At 50.2% G+C, this 13,079-nt stretch overlaps 1 non-coding gene across 1 annotated transcript; it reads right to left on the bottom strand.

The window, feature by feature from the left end:
• Positions 1-1,266: 1,266 nt before the first annotated feature.
• TRNAT-AGU lies at positions 1,267-1,339 on the bottom strand. The gene has a single exon. It is a non-coding gene; the product is annotated as a tRNA-Thr (tRNA).
• Between the last annotated feature and the right edge of the window lie 11,740 nt (positions 1,340-13,079).

Here is a 13,079-nt window from a genome sequence, read left to right as displayed (position 1 = left end):
AAAACACATCCTGAACATTTGTCGCCTTTGCACAGAAAGGAAAGACATTAATTTTTCAGAGGATCATTTCCATCCCCACCAGGCTCAGCTCAGCTGAACCCATGAGCCTGATTGCAGAAGTGAACATTGAACCACAAAGATCTTTTTGGGTCTTGCTCTGTGGTCTTCTCTGAAAGCCAAATGCAGAGATAAAGCTGGAATGGGGGACAGGGGGAGGCCACGTGGAGCCACAGCAGCCTGGAAATAAATTCACTTTTAGTAAAACCCATCTGTCCATTTTCCTTGGGTTACAATAACAGTAACTTGTGCTTGTTTATTAATTGCAGATTAATGGGAACCCTGCTGGCTTCTGTTTCTTTATCCTTACTGGGATATATGCAGGGGAAAACAGGGAAATTCCTGCAGGTCACTCCTCCTGTGGAGAAAACACACCAACCCTCCAAAGCTCACTTTTTTGGGACAACAGAGCTGGAAGGAACCAGCCGGAGGAGAGGCAAACAAAGCACCATGTCCCTCCTGCCACCCTGTGTCCCCCTCCACAAGACAAAAATCGTTCAGGCTTTTGAGCCGTCCTTCCCTCAGATGGAAAAGGCCCTTTTGAAATTCAGAAATGACCTTTTCCATCACTGGTTTGGCTCATTTGGACTCAATATAGGGAGTCTACTTGAAAATGAGCAGGGAAAAGAGATGTGCAAAGGCAGAATAGGAAATCTCATAAATCTGGACAGCAATTCATGGAATTCAAGATGCAAAATAGGTTAATTCCTACCTATTTCCTTATTTTTAGAAATTATAACTGTCCAGCCCCCCCAGCAGGGCTCTGGACACGACGGATGCTGCTGCTCCTCCACAAACCACATTTATAATGTTTTCAGCCAGCTCTGCAATTACCGAGCTCTGGAGCTGTAATTTGATCGTCCTGCTGATGTCTGAAGAGATGAAGCAGCTCTGGCTGTAAATACCTGGCAGCCATTTCAGCTTTGTCCATCCATGACCCTCACAAAGTCTGCTGGGCCCAGAAGGCTCCAAATCCCATTATTGGGTGTTCCCCATCTCCCGTTGCTGTCCATTAAAAATATCCCAAGGGTACAACTCTGACCATGGCTGGTTTCTCTGCTTCTCATTGCCTGTTATTGGTGTAGGTGCTGTGGGATGTTTGTATTCCACATAGACTGGGGTGGATGCTCCAAAAAACATCAGGAGCACTTTGGGAATAAACAGGAAGATAAAGCAGCAAGGTCTTTGCAGGAGGTGCAGACCCTCCCCAGGCTCCAGTGAGATTTGAACTCACGACCCCTGGTTTACTAGACCAGTGCTCTAACCCCTGAGCTATGGAGCCTCTGAAATTTGGGTGCTTTTGCCTCTGCAAACACTTCATATCAAAATTTTCTCTTCATTCCGGAGTGAAATGGCCCCAGCACTGCTGGAATGTGCTGCTCCAAGGACTTTTGATTCTCTTTCCAAACTACACCAAAACCCGTCAGAGTCACAAAACCACCACCACACCAGGTGAACCCAAACCTGGAATTTACTCTCCTTCAGCTCATCCCCTGTAAGATGGACGATTCCCTTTTCCCCTGCAAAGTGGGAAGTTTACAAAGAAATGATGATGTTTGAGCTGTTGCATTAATTTATCAGAGAAGGGAATAAACAGGGACCACAAAGATGCTCCAAAAGCTGGAGCCTCTCTCATATGAGGAAATGCTGAGAGAATTGGGATTATTCAGCCTGGAGAAGAGCAGGCTCCAAAGTGACCTTACTGTAGCCTTTCAGTACCTAAAGGGGCTCCAAGAGAACTGGAAAGGGATTTTCATAAGGACATGGAAGGACAGGACACAGGGAATGGCTTCCCAGTGCCAGAGGGCAGGGCTGGATGGGAGATTGGGAAGGAATTGTTCCCTGGGAGGGTGGGCAGGCCCTGGCACAGGGTGCCCAGAGCAGCTGTGGCTGCCCCTGGATCCCTGGCAGTGCCCAAGGCCAGGCTGGACATTGGGGCTTGGAGCAGCCTGGGACAGTGGGAGGTGTCCCTGCCCGTGGCAGGGCTGGCACTGGGTGAGCTTTAAGGTCCGTTCCAACCCAGACTGACCTGGGATTCTCTTATATCCCACTGCTCCCCACTGGAAACCAGCTGTGCATTTGTTTTTCCCTCTCAGCTCTTCACAGATGTCGCTGCTTCCTTAGGAGTCCATGTTTTTTTCCTTCCCTGCTGCTTTATCCTCCCTTGGAGAGCCCTTCAGATGCCACCTCAAGGCTGAATCTGAGGGACTGTGGGACTGAGCACTCCCCAGGCTGAGCTTCCAGCTGGGGATGAAACTGTCACAAAAGTGGGGTGAATGTGGAGAAAGCAAGAACCACAGGGAACAGAACTTCGGATTTAGCATTTGGCCAACGAGAACCCCTGTGATGCCCAGGAATATTTGTGTAGGATTGTTCAATATGGGCAGTGCCAGATTGATTGGGAGACTCCTACAGGTTCCCCCACCGTGGTGCCCTGGGCTGGCCCTTGGGTGACCTCAGGGCACAGAAGGAGGAGCTCTGGCCCTGCACAGTCCTGTGCGCACCAAGTCTCAGCTTCCTCACATCCCACAGGCAGCTCCTGCAGGGCTGGAATAGAAAAGCCCCACCTGGAAGACCTCGAATTTGAGGGAAGTATCTGTGGAGGCTGTCAGCAAGTCCAGGAGAGGATGCTGGCTATGCATGAAACCCTCAGGCACAGAAATGCCTCATGGCAAGGGAAAATGTACAGCAGCTGCTGAAGGGCACTCTGAGTTTCAGGGAAGATGCACAAAGAGAAAATATAAGTACAAATGGTTAAAGGGTGACTCAGAATAAGCCACATTGTGTCTATTATTCCTGGTCTTTTTTGTGGAAGAAAATTGCTCTCTTTGAAAGAAACCAGAAATTAAGACCATCCATCCTCCCGAGCGTAGAAAAACACAAACCCTCATTAGGTGGGCTGAAAGGCAATTCTCAGGCCTTTATCTGACAGGCTAAGAGCAGGATTCTGTCTATAGCTTTTAAGGAGAAATGATGAATTACCTGGCATGGGTTCAGTGCCTGAGCCTGGCATTGGATAAACTCACAAAGAAGCCTGGAGCCAATCAAACAACTTTGTCCAAACCCTGCTGAAAGCAGCCCTTTGGGGGCACACAGGGAGGACGTGCACCAATAAAACGAAGCTGAAAATAATAACGAACATCCCATGCAGGAACATGTGCTTGGAGCGTGGTTTCCAAGAGCAGCTGGGCTTGGAGCCTGGGAACACATGGCTGAACCATGAGAGGCTGCCTGGCAGAAGGAAATAATGGAGCAGTTTGATACAGGCTGTGTTCAGACCTTGACTTGAAAAATAATATGGTTTAAATGTGTGCTGATGCTGGGAGTACTTTGGTGAGAAATGAATGCTTCTGGTAATGGGAAGTGATGGAGTGGTGAATGTGAAAGGCTGGCTGGTGCTGGAAAGGCTGTGTCCTTGCTTTCCTGAGTGAAACCCTGCTGCATTTCCCAATGTCAGGGCGTTCTGCAATACCTGGAGGTTTTAACCTCGGTGCCAGACCCTTGCAGTGCTGAGAGCTGGCCTGGAATGGAGCTGGTACTGTTGCAAGGCCTCTGGCACCAGTGAGCACCAGGAGAACTTGTGCTGGGCCCTGGCAGCCCTGTGCCCTCTTGGCACTGTCCCCACAGCCTGGGCACGTCCCCAGGTTTCAGTCTCTGTTTGATCTCCACCCCATCCCTGCCCGTTCCTGGAGTCTCTCCTGTTTTTCCCTCTTTCCTCAGGGGTGACTTTGCCCTGTGCCTGTCCCCCAGACAGGACTGCACCTGCACCCTCAGATGAAAGACCTGGTGCCTGCAAGGCTGGCACTTGTTCTATTTTTACCCCTAAAATGCCTGCAAGTGACTTTCTTCCCACTGCCTAGAAGGAAATCTGCCTCCTGCCCGTTTGCAGTGAGATCTGGCCCGGCTGGACAAGGGCTGTGAGTCCATCCCAGGATTTCTGTGCTAATCCTCTGCCAGCTGCAGGTGGGACTTTGCCAGCTGCACTGGGGCCGTGCAGGATCAGCAGTGAAGCCCCCACAAACTCCTGTCTCACCCTGCAGACCATGAACCAAAGCACAGCTGTCTCCTGCAGTGCTGGGGGGCTCTTCTGAGCGCCTCTGGTGGAAGAGCTACTGCGGAAAATGAGGAGAACAGGAAGGAATAACAATTGCTAGATGAGATGGGAATGGTGATCTGTTTGCTAGGTCCTGGCAGGGCAGCCTCAGCCACCAACAGGCTGGATAATGAAGGAACTTTCTCCTGGTGAAGTCTGAAGGAACTGGAACATTTTGCCCTTCCATACAGTGCCTTGGCCAGGGTCATTATGAAATGACTGCTAATGAAGGCATCATGAGCTTTCTTGTTCAGTAGGAGCTGGGCTAATGAGAAACCAGGTTTTGATTTGTTTTTCATGTTTTGATTTGTTTTTCATGTTTGGATCTGTGTTTATAGCCAGGTGCTATGATTTGGCTTCTGCTCTAAGAACCACTTGGTTATCAGGAAGGTGGAAAGCTCTGCCCCTGAATCTCTACATGAGTTACTTCACCAGTTTAGTTAAAATTTACCTGTTTAGCTGCAACGAACTTCAATATTGTCTGCCCACTTGGGCAACACCTGTCTAAGGATAGATCCCAATGCTCTCTGCAGAGTCCAATCACCAGGAAAAAACTCTTTTAGATTTTATCTCCTACCAGATACTTCCTGGTTGCTTTTTGGATCCAGACTCCTTGAAAACACCTTGGAGTTGTCCCAGTTTTACCTGTGAGATGAGGAGTCTGAAAAGCAGAACTCGACAGTTCCAATGCCTCTGGTTTTCATGGAAAAGAAGAGTTTCTGCTGTGTTCCTTGCTTTCACCCAGGGATCAGGAAAATTACTCCAAAGTGGAAATGTTTGTGTACAGCAAATTAAGCATTATGGGCATGATTCATGGGTAATCTTTGCAATCCTCAAGAATATTTTCTGAACAAAAGTCACATAAAGGGAGTCCCTGGACAGTGACCTCCCACTGCTCTGTGAAGGCAAAAGGCAGCAATGGGCAGCAATAAAGCAACAAACCAAAGCCCAGATGTTTGTTTTCCATGGATGGAAACATCCCTCCTGAAGGAACAGCGAGCTTTGCTGGTATTATTTACAGGGTATTTATCTCCAGCAAATGAAATTGTTACGTCACGTTGGATTTCTGACAAGCCCAGAGTCCCTGGAGCCCAGCTCTGATCCAAACTGGGGATGAGAGGCCACCTCAGCTCACACACAAAGGCTGGACAAGGTGATGGACTCTGTAAAATGCATGAATAAACCCTGGTAATGATTCTACCAAGAGCTCAGAAGCTGCATCCTCTTAATTATAAGAAACCCCTGAAATCTCAGCAGCATTTTCGATCTGAAGCAAGGAGAAGGAAAAACTCATTTCACTCTTGTAGTGAAATGTATGTAGCCATACCTGAAGGATACTGTTTTATATCCTTCTAGAAGTGAAAAGATGAAATTAGAAGAGAAAATTGATGCAGTTACTACAGTGTTACAAGGTACAGGCTTCCTTCTGGCCTTAAAATGAACCTGGAAATTTGGATTGGCTTCCCCAGGCTCTCCTGGCCTGCTGGTGCCTGTGACAGGCCAGTGGCCACCACTGCCTTAAAGTCCCTGCCTTCCTTTAAAGTACCCTTGTAACATTTTCTTGGAAGCCAGGAGGAGTTTCCTCAAGTCCTGGGAAACAAAATAAGGCTGGAGTGCTGTTTGGAATAAACACGTTGCTCTGAGGGTGCCCGTTTTGTTCCCTGTGCTGAGGGAACAGGAGTTATTTCTGGAATGCAGCTGCCTCTCTTTAAGCTGCTGTAGCTTCTCCCTGGAGCCCTCCTCAGATACAAAATTGGTCAAAATTTTACCCTTGACCCGTTTCAGATTAGCAAAGAGCAAAATCCAGCTTGTTCTGAAAACCACGTGGAGCTGCCCGTGCTGTGTAGGCCTGAGGAGTTCTGCAGGCACCACTCAAGCTGCCTTTCTAGGAATTTTCAGGAACACTTGTGAAACATAAAGAAATCGGTATTTCTGAGTATCCCAGTGCCCAGAAGCAGAGGGATTGTGCACAGCTGGAAACCTGCATTTCACAGGCCCAGGCCCCCAGCCTGCCCTGTCATGGGCACCACGACCCTGCCACCAACCCAGGGCCACCACTCTGGGGAGGGTCTGAGGTCCTCTGGTGTCCAGGAGGGATTGGCAGAGCCTTTGGAACTCTTTGGGAGTAAAGCCCAGCTAAAGGCAGCCCTCAGCACCTGCCAGCACAGCGGCCCTGAGAGAGGAGGATGTTTTATTGACAGATGCCCTTAATTACAGACGAGACCAGCAGCCAAAGCAGCATTTTCTGCTGTGCCCTGGGGAGGACGCACTCACTGCTGCTTGGTGCCAAAGCTGATCACAAGGGTGGGAGATGGCACCTTCTCTGCAGCAGGAAAGTTAAATGAGCTGAGCAGGTTGAGCTCGACTCGATTTTGGGTCTGCCAGAGCTGAACAGTAAAGACAGATGAATCACATGCCGTGACTGAAGGGATAATTCACTGGCCCCATCATGGACCCCGTGGTAGTTATTGGACACCAAGCAGACATAAAGCCTCTGATTCCTGAACAAATGTTTCCACTCTGGCTTACATCAGCTGCTGGAGATACCATCTTTCCTAACTCCTCTCAGGCCAGCTGCAGGAACCTCTGTAGGAGTAAACAAGCTGTTGTTCATCCCAAATACCCAGGGCTGGAAGGAGGACTCTTTTCTGGGAGCCCTCAGGAAGCTCTCCCTGAAATCTGTTTCCCATCAGACCCTCTAATATCGCACAGCCTCATTCAGGGTCTCATAATGAGCAAAACTCCCTTGGGGTCTCTTGCAAAAGCTGTTGTTCATTTTCTTTCAGGGCACTGCAGAGAACCAGCAGGATTTTCCTCCTTTTCTTGGCTTGTGCTGTTTGAAAGGTTCTTCCTCCAGAGGGTGCTGGGCACTGCCCAGGCTCCCCAGGGAATGGGCACGCCCCCGAGGCTGCCAGAGCTCCAGGAGCGTTTGGACAGCGCTGCCAGGGATGCCCAGGGTGGGGCTGTTGGGAGGTCTGTGCAGGGCCAGGAGCTGGCCTGGATGGTCCCTGTGGATCCCTCCAGCTCAGGATATTATATGATTCCAGGTTTCTATTAAAACAAACCTGCAAAAGAAACTCCAGCACACCTGGTAGGAATGAAGAACCTAAAGTGGGGTTTGGTTTATCTCCATTAGTTCAGTTGGTTGCTCAGAGTTCCATGGTTTCCAACTGAATCCATTGTTTATCCCATAATTTAGGAGGTATCACACTGCCTGGATCCCCCCAGAGTTTCCATGGCTTTGCTCTGCGCTGTTCACACCGATCAGTCTTGCTTCAGGGGCTCTGGCTTGTTCTCATTTGGACAAGCAACATCTGGGGACAATAAAATTACGTTAAAATCTACCCCCAGGTTTGAGGAAATGTCCTTCTGAGGGACACACCCACTGCTTTGCCCAGAGCTTATGAAACGTGCTGGCAGCACCCAAAATCCAGGGATTTCACTGCCACTCAGCCTGTGGTTTGGGGGACTGTCAGCAAGGAGCCACTGCAGCTGTTTTTCTTTTCTGCTATCCACTGTAAATAAATAAATTTAGTTAAGTAATCAAGTAATTTAGAAGAAGTATGTTAGTAAATAAAGTAATTCAGTGGAATTAATGAGCAAACAAGGACGGCAAATTAAACAGGCCTTGCTCATCGTCAGCAGGCTTAAATTGTGGGGGAAAACCAGTGCAGCTTCCATGTGAGAAGGCAAAGAGAAAATATTGCCCAGCAGTGCTCCTGGTGGGAGTTGGGTTATCCAGTGTGGGCTAAGAGTGAGGGTTTTCCTCTAAAGCAGGGATCCTGGGCTCTCTGTGGGTGCAGCTCTCAGCTTTAGAGTGAGTGACAGAGCTCACAAAGCAGCTACAAAATAAACACTGCTGGGTCTGCCCTGAAACCGATGGCTCGTCATGTAAGCATAGGAACAGACGGTGTCAGAATCAACAACAATGTGCTGGAGGTGTTTGCCCAACGTGTGAAGGGTGAAGTGATGGGATTGCAGGGGTCTCACTGTAACTGTTCAGCCAGACCTCTGGGCTTGGAGCAGCTGAGGGTCAGTGTGGAGTCACAGAAACTCCTCAGCTGGAAAAGGCTCACCAGGACCATCCAGTCCAACCCCTGGCCCTGCACAGACCCCCCAACAGCCCCACCCTGGGCATCCCTGGCAGTGCTGTCCAAACGCTCCTGGAGCTCTGGCAGCCTCGGGGCCGTGCCCATTCCCTGGGGAGCCTGGGCAGTGCCCAGCACCCTCTGGGGGAAGAACCTTTCCTGCTCTCAGCCTGGGCCTGCCCTGGCCCAGCTCCAGCCGCTCCCTGGGTGCTGTCCCTGTCCCAGGGAGCAGAGATCGGAGCTGCCCATCAGGAGGAGTTGTAGCCCCTGGAGAGGTCTCCCCTCAGTCTCCTCTTCTCCAGCTGACCAAACCCAGTGCCCTCAGCTGCTCCCCTCATGCAGCTTCCCCTCACAGCCCTTCACCATCTCCACAGCTCTCCTTTGGACACTCTCTAACAGCTTTAGATCTTTCTTATATCGTGGTGCCCAGCCTGTGCATCCCATTATAGAGAGACCAGAACCAGCAACTCCCTGGCTGGGGAAAGGTCCCTGGAGCTCTTCTCCAGGGGTGTGAAAGGATGAGAAAGCCCAGAAACCAATGGGTTGGAGAAGCAGCTACTGGGAAGAAGGTAACAGGACTTGGGGGGCTGGGGCAGAAGAACCTGTCCTAGGGGGGCTGAGCTTACAGCAAGGAAAAGTCCTGGTCAGAAGGGCAGAACTGTCACATCAGACAGAGGCACAGCCATGGGTTCCAGCTCTTGGGAATATCAACTGACACAATCTCATTCCTCTCCTCTCTCAGCAGCCTTTCCTATTAAATTCCTTATCAGTTGGTTTTGCCAGCACAGCACAAGCTGTGTCTGCACAGCCTGAGCTCCTCAGGCGGCAAGAGTTTCCAAACATCCAAGGGCAGAAATCAGCCATGGGAAGTGAGGTTTGGAGGTGGGGGTTATTGAAAGCAACTTTTGCAGAAGCCCTGAAATCAGGTTTGCAGTCCCATCAGAGGTGGGCAATGCCTGAACTCCTTCAGGCTCTGGCTTAGAGGTGGGGGAACAACAGCAAGCACGGCCTTAAAATTCCCTGCAGTGAGAAACTTGGAAAAGCAAAATGTGATCCTCTTTTCTTCTTTATTAAGGCAGCACAAGGGTTTATTATTCCATCCCTAAAGAAGGGGCAGGGCAGAGGTGATTAGAGCTGCATTTTCAGGCAGCAGCAGCAGATTCCAGCAGCTGCCCAGACGGATCGGCCGCCTCCATAAATAACCCGGCTGCAGACAGGGAAGTTGTTGTCTGAGGCCCAGCAGCCTCACACGGGAGATGTGATGTGGGGAGTGGATTTGCCACACACATTTCACATCATCTGAGCTCAGCCCCGAGAGCAAAATAAAAATAACACTGAGGAAGCTGATCCCTGTGGGATCAGGCCCCGCGTGTGTGGCAAGAGCTGCGGCTGTGGGGCAGCCTGGGGGGTTCCTGCTCCAGAGGGTTGATGTGGTGTCAGCTCCTGCTGGAGATGGCGTGGGAACTGCTGCTCCAGTGGCACTCGCATACTTCCATGGAATTGCCTCATTCCCAAGGGTGCTGCGGAGCCTGGGGCTCCCCGGGTTTGTCAGCAGCTGTCCCACTGTAAACTTCTCAACACCAGATTTGCTCTCCCATTTCATGGCCTGTTCACACGGATTTGTGACATCCTCCTGCAGCCAGGCACTGTTTGCTCTTCTCCCTCGTGCTTTGAGCAACTTTTCATCACCAGAGAATGTTGGGGTTTGCTGCTGGGGGCCTCTCCCAGCCCATGAGTGTGTGGAGCTGCCCAGGTCCCAGCACAGAGCCCACGGGGGCTGCTGGAGGTCTCACCCCATCAGAGCTGACTGCTGCCTCTTCTCCTCCACCTGCTGTCAACCACCAGTCCATGCCAGGCTCTTTGTCCTCCATTCTCTCAATTTCCTTAAAACTTTTGATCAGGATTCTGTGAAAGGCCTTTAGAAATCCAGGTGGCTCCATCAGCTGGCTCACCCTTCAGCCATGTGGTGCTTCTTGGTTTTTGCCAAGGTCTCCAGAAGGCTGAGGAAACATCCTTTTCACTTGGGTCAGCCACGTTAATTCTCCTGGAGCAGCTCATGTCACCTGGTGCCCACTCACTTCCACCTGAGCAGTGCTTTGGCCCCTTCACAGTCCCCTGGCAGACCTGGGAGCTTCATCAGCCCAAGAAGTCTCGAGCCCTTACCCCTGTTTGAAGCCGCACCCGAAGCCAGGGCTGGCCCTTCACGGACAAACCCTTCAAGGATGGTGGGCCCTGCGTTCCAGAAGCTCCCACAGACTCCAGAAGGAGATTTTGGCAGGGAGTGGAGGGTGCCGGGGGGTTTGTCCCTTGCAGCCGCTCTCCCTCCGCACGGAACAGGGATGTCCCCCGTGTGCGCTGCTCCGGCTGCAGCCTTGGAAGGATCCTGCATCCTTCTGGAGCGCAGGTTCTGCATGGCAGGAGTGCCCTCTAGTGCGGACCCAGAGCTCTCCCTCACCCCGGCCTCTGCAAAAGGGACCCCAAACCCGACCCCCAGGCCTCGGACAAAGTCCCCTCCCCATGGACCATCTGCACTGACCGAGCTGGGGATGCTTTTGGGAATAGCAAGAAGGAAAAGGGACAGGGAGCTGTTGTTTTAAAAGTTGTCCTTTGCTTGGAAAAAATTCCTGTTATTTGAATAATTTTCCAATAGGTGTGAGATTCCAGCATTGCTGTGGAGAATTCCTTCCTTTGAGTGGTTTCAGATTTTGCACACTTGGTGTCCAGGAGGAAAACCCGGTGGGAAATGTCTCCCACCCAGTGGCCCTGAAAAGTCACAAGATGCCCAAACATGTCACCTCCCCGGGATGTCACAGCAGACACCCAGATCATCTCCCGAAGGAGAAATTCCTGCTGAGAAGAGCCCAGCTCATGTGGGAAAGCTCCCTGAAAGGGAATGGATGGCTGTGCCCCCCTGGCAGGGCTGCAGGGAGGATTTTCCTCTCAGGACCTGTCTGGAGCTGTTTCCCTGTGTACCCCAGAGCCCGGCCTCGGAGCTGTGCCAGCACAGGAGTTCAGGCAGGAGGAGGCAAAAGCAGCCTTTTCCCACAGAATATGGATGATTTGTCTACACTGATTTTTGACAATTCCTTCAAGCTCGGTCGGTTTTCAGGGCAAATGCTAATTTTCTTTCTATTATTTTGTCTTTTTGGGTTTTTTTTCCCTCTCAAATCAGGGCAAATCCTACTCTGCTTTCTGTGTTCTGAGTTGTTTCTCTGTGGTTATTTCTAATTCCTGTCCTTATCCAGCTGGGACAGAGCGGAGGTTTGGTCCTGTAGCAGCAGAGGTTGTGTTTGTACCTGGCAGATGCTGCTGTGGTCCCAGCCTGGGATGAGGGATGCTGCTGCAGCCCTGGGTGAGCCAATTTCTCTCTGCCTCATTTGCAAAGTGGGAGAGTGGCTCAGTCCAAAAATGGCCCAAAAGGGATTCTCTGCAGCAGGAATCCATGGGCTTTAGCTAAATTCCCTTCAAAAATCCCTATATGAAGCTGTCCTAAATTATACCACTTAGACTAATACGATGGCATCCATGAAAATTGCATTTTCCCAGTTGTTGACTCCTCCCGAATTTGGAAGCACGTTAATTTTCTAGAGCAGCTAAATAGTTTCCTCTGATGATTAAAAAATGAATAATAATAGCAGTGCCCGCCTTCCCGAGGCTCATGTAGGACTTAGCAGCAAGAAATTAAACACAGTAGGAAATTCCTTGAAAGAGTTGGAAAACAAATGATTGATACAATCTCGCCCTCCCTCCCCGCTCTGTGATCTGCTTTTAGAATGATTATTAAACACAGGGAAATTCATTTGGTGCTGTAACATGAACAAGACAAATTACAGTCTCTGGAGCTCAGTTAATTGCTAAAGAACACTCTGACCCTCTGTGGGTTCATCAGTTATGGGAGGTAATGAAGGGAGCACTCGCCAGCCTGGGGGGCTGCAGGACCAGACAGGGCCCCCTCCCTGGGAGCTCCGGGGGAAATGATGGAAAACTCAGCACCTGCAGCCCCCTCACCGGGCAAAATCCAAGGATGGGGATGCCCAGGAGCCGTGGAAGGGGTGAGAGGTTGGTGGTCAGATCCCACCCTTGGTTTGCTGTGGCTGCTCTGAAGGGTCTTGGTGAGTCATTGAGTCCTCCAGGGTGGGATTCATCTCCCTGAATTTAGAGCTCTGGGGATAATCCAACCTGCCCAATCCAACACCCAGCAAACCCTGAGGGCATTTTCCATTTCCCTGCAGCACCACACCTTCCCCAGGGTTTGCCAGTGGGATCCCAAATCTCCTGGCAAGTTGGCTTGGAAAGGTCCTGAGACTGCTCTAAAAACCCCTGGGTATTATGGGTGGTGGTTGGGCCAAACTCAGGTGACAGTTTGGATTTTTTGGGTGCCATCACAGAGGTGGAAGTCGGAGATTTGCCTGTGGCCTCGGAATGCTCAGCACAGCCCTTTGCAGCACTGGAGTCATGATAAATTCATGAGCTCTGGCAATGCTGAGTGTCACAAACAGAGCCATTGCTCTCTTCTCATCCAAACATGCCAAATTATTTTTTCCTCTTCTTCTTGATCCCCATTCTATTGTATTAGACTGAGATGTAAAATTATTAATAGAATAGTCCATTAATTTTATGATATTTCATTATTCAATTATTTCCTCCATTATTCTTCCACATTAAATCTGAATAATTTATTCAGTGAATTTTGCAAGCAAAATGTTCAATGCATAATTTTCTCCTTTGTTAATATTCTCCCAGTTCTAATTGTCCATGAGAATTTGATCTAATGCTCTCCAGAAGAGCAGCCCTAAGACAAAAGACCCAACAGAGAGTTGTGCTCAGCACAACGATGGTGT

This window comes from Corvus kubaryi, unplaced genomic scaffold (assembly GCF_017639235.1).
Source record: "Corvus kubaryi isolate FWS band 111438036 unplaced genomic scaffold, C.kubaryi_AGA036_p1.0 78, whole genome shotgun sequence".
Classification (NCBI taxonomy): domain Eukaryota; kingdom Metazoa; phylum Chordata; class Aves; order Passeriformes; family Corvidae; genus Corvus; species Corvus kubaryi.
Note: the sequence above shows the minus strand (reverse complement) of the source record. Positions and strands in the feature narration are given on the sequence as shown.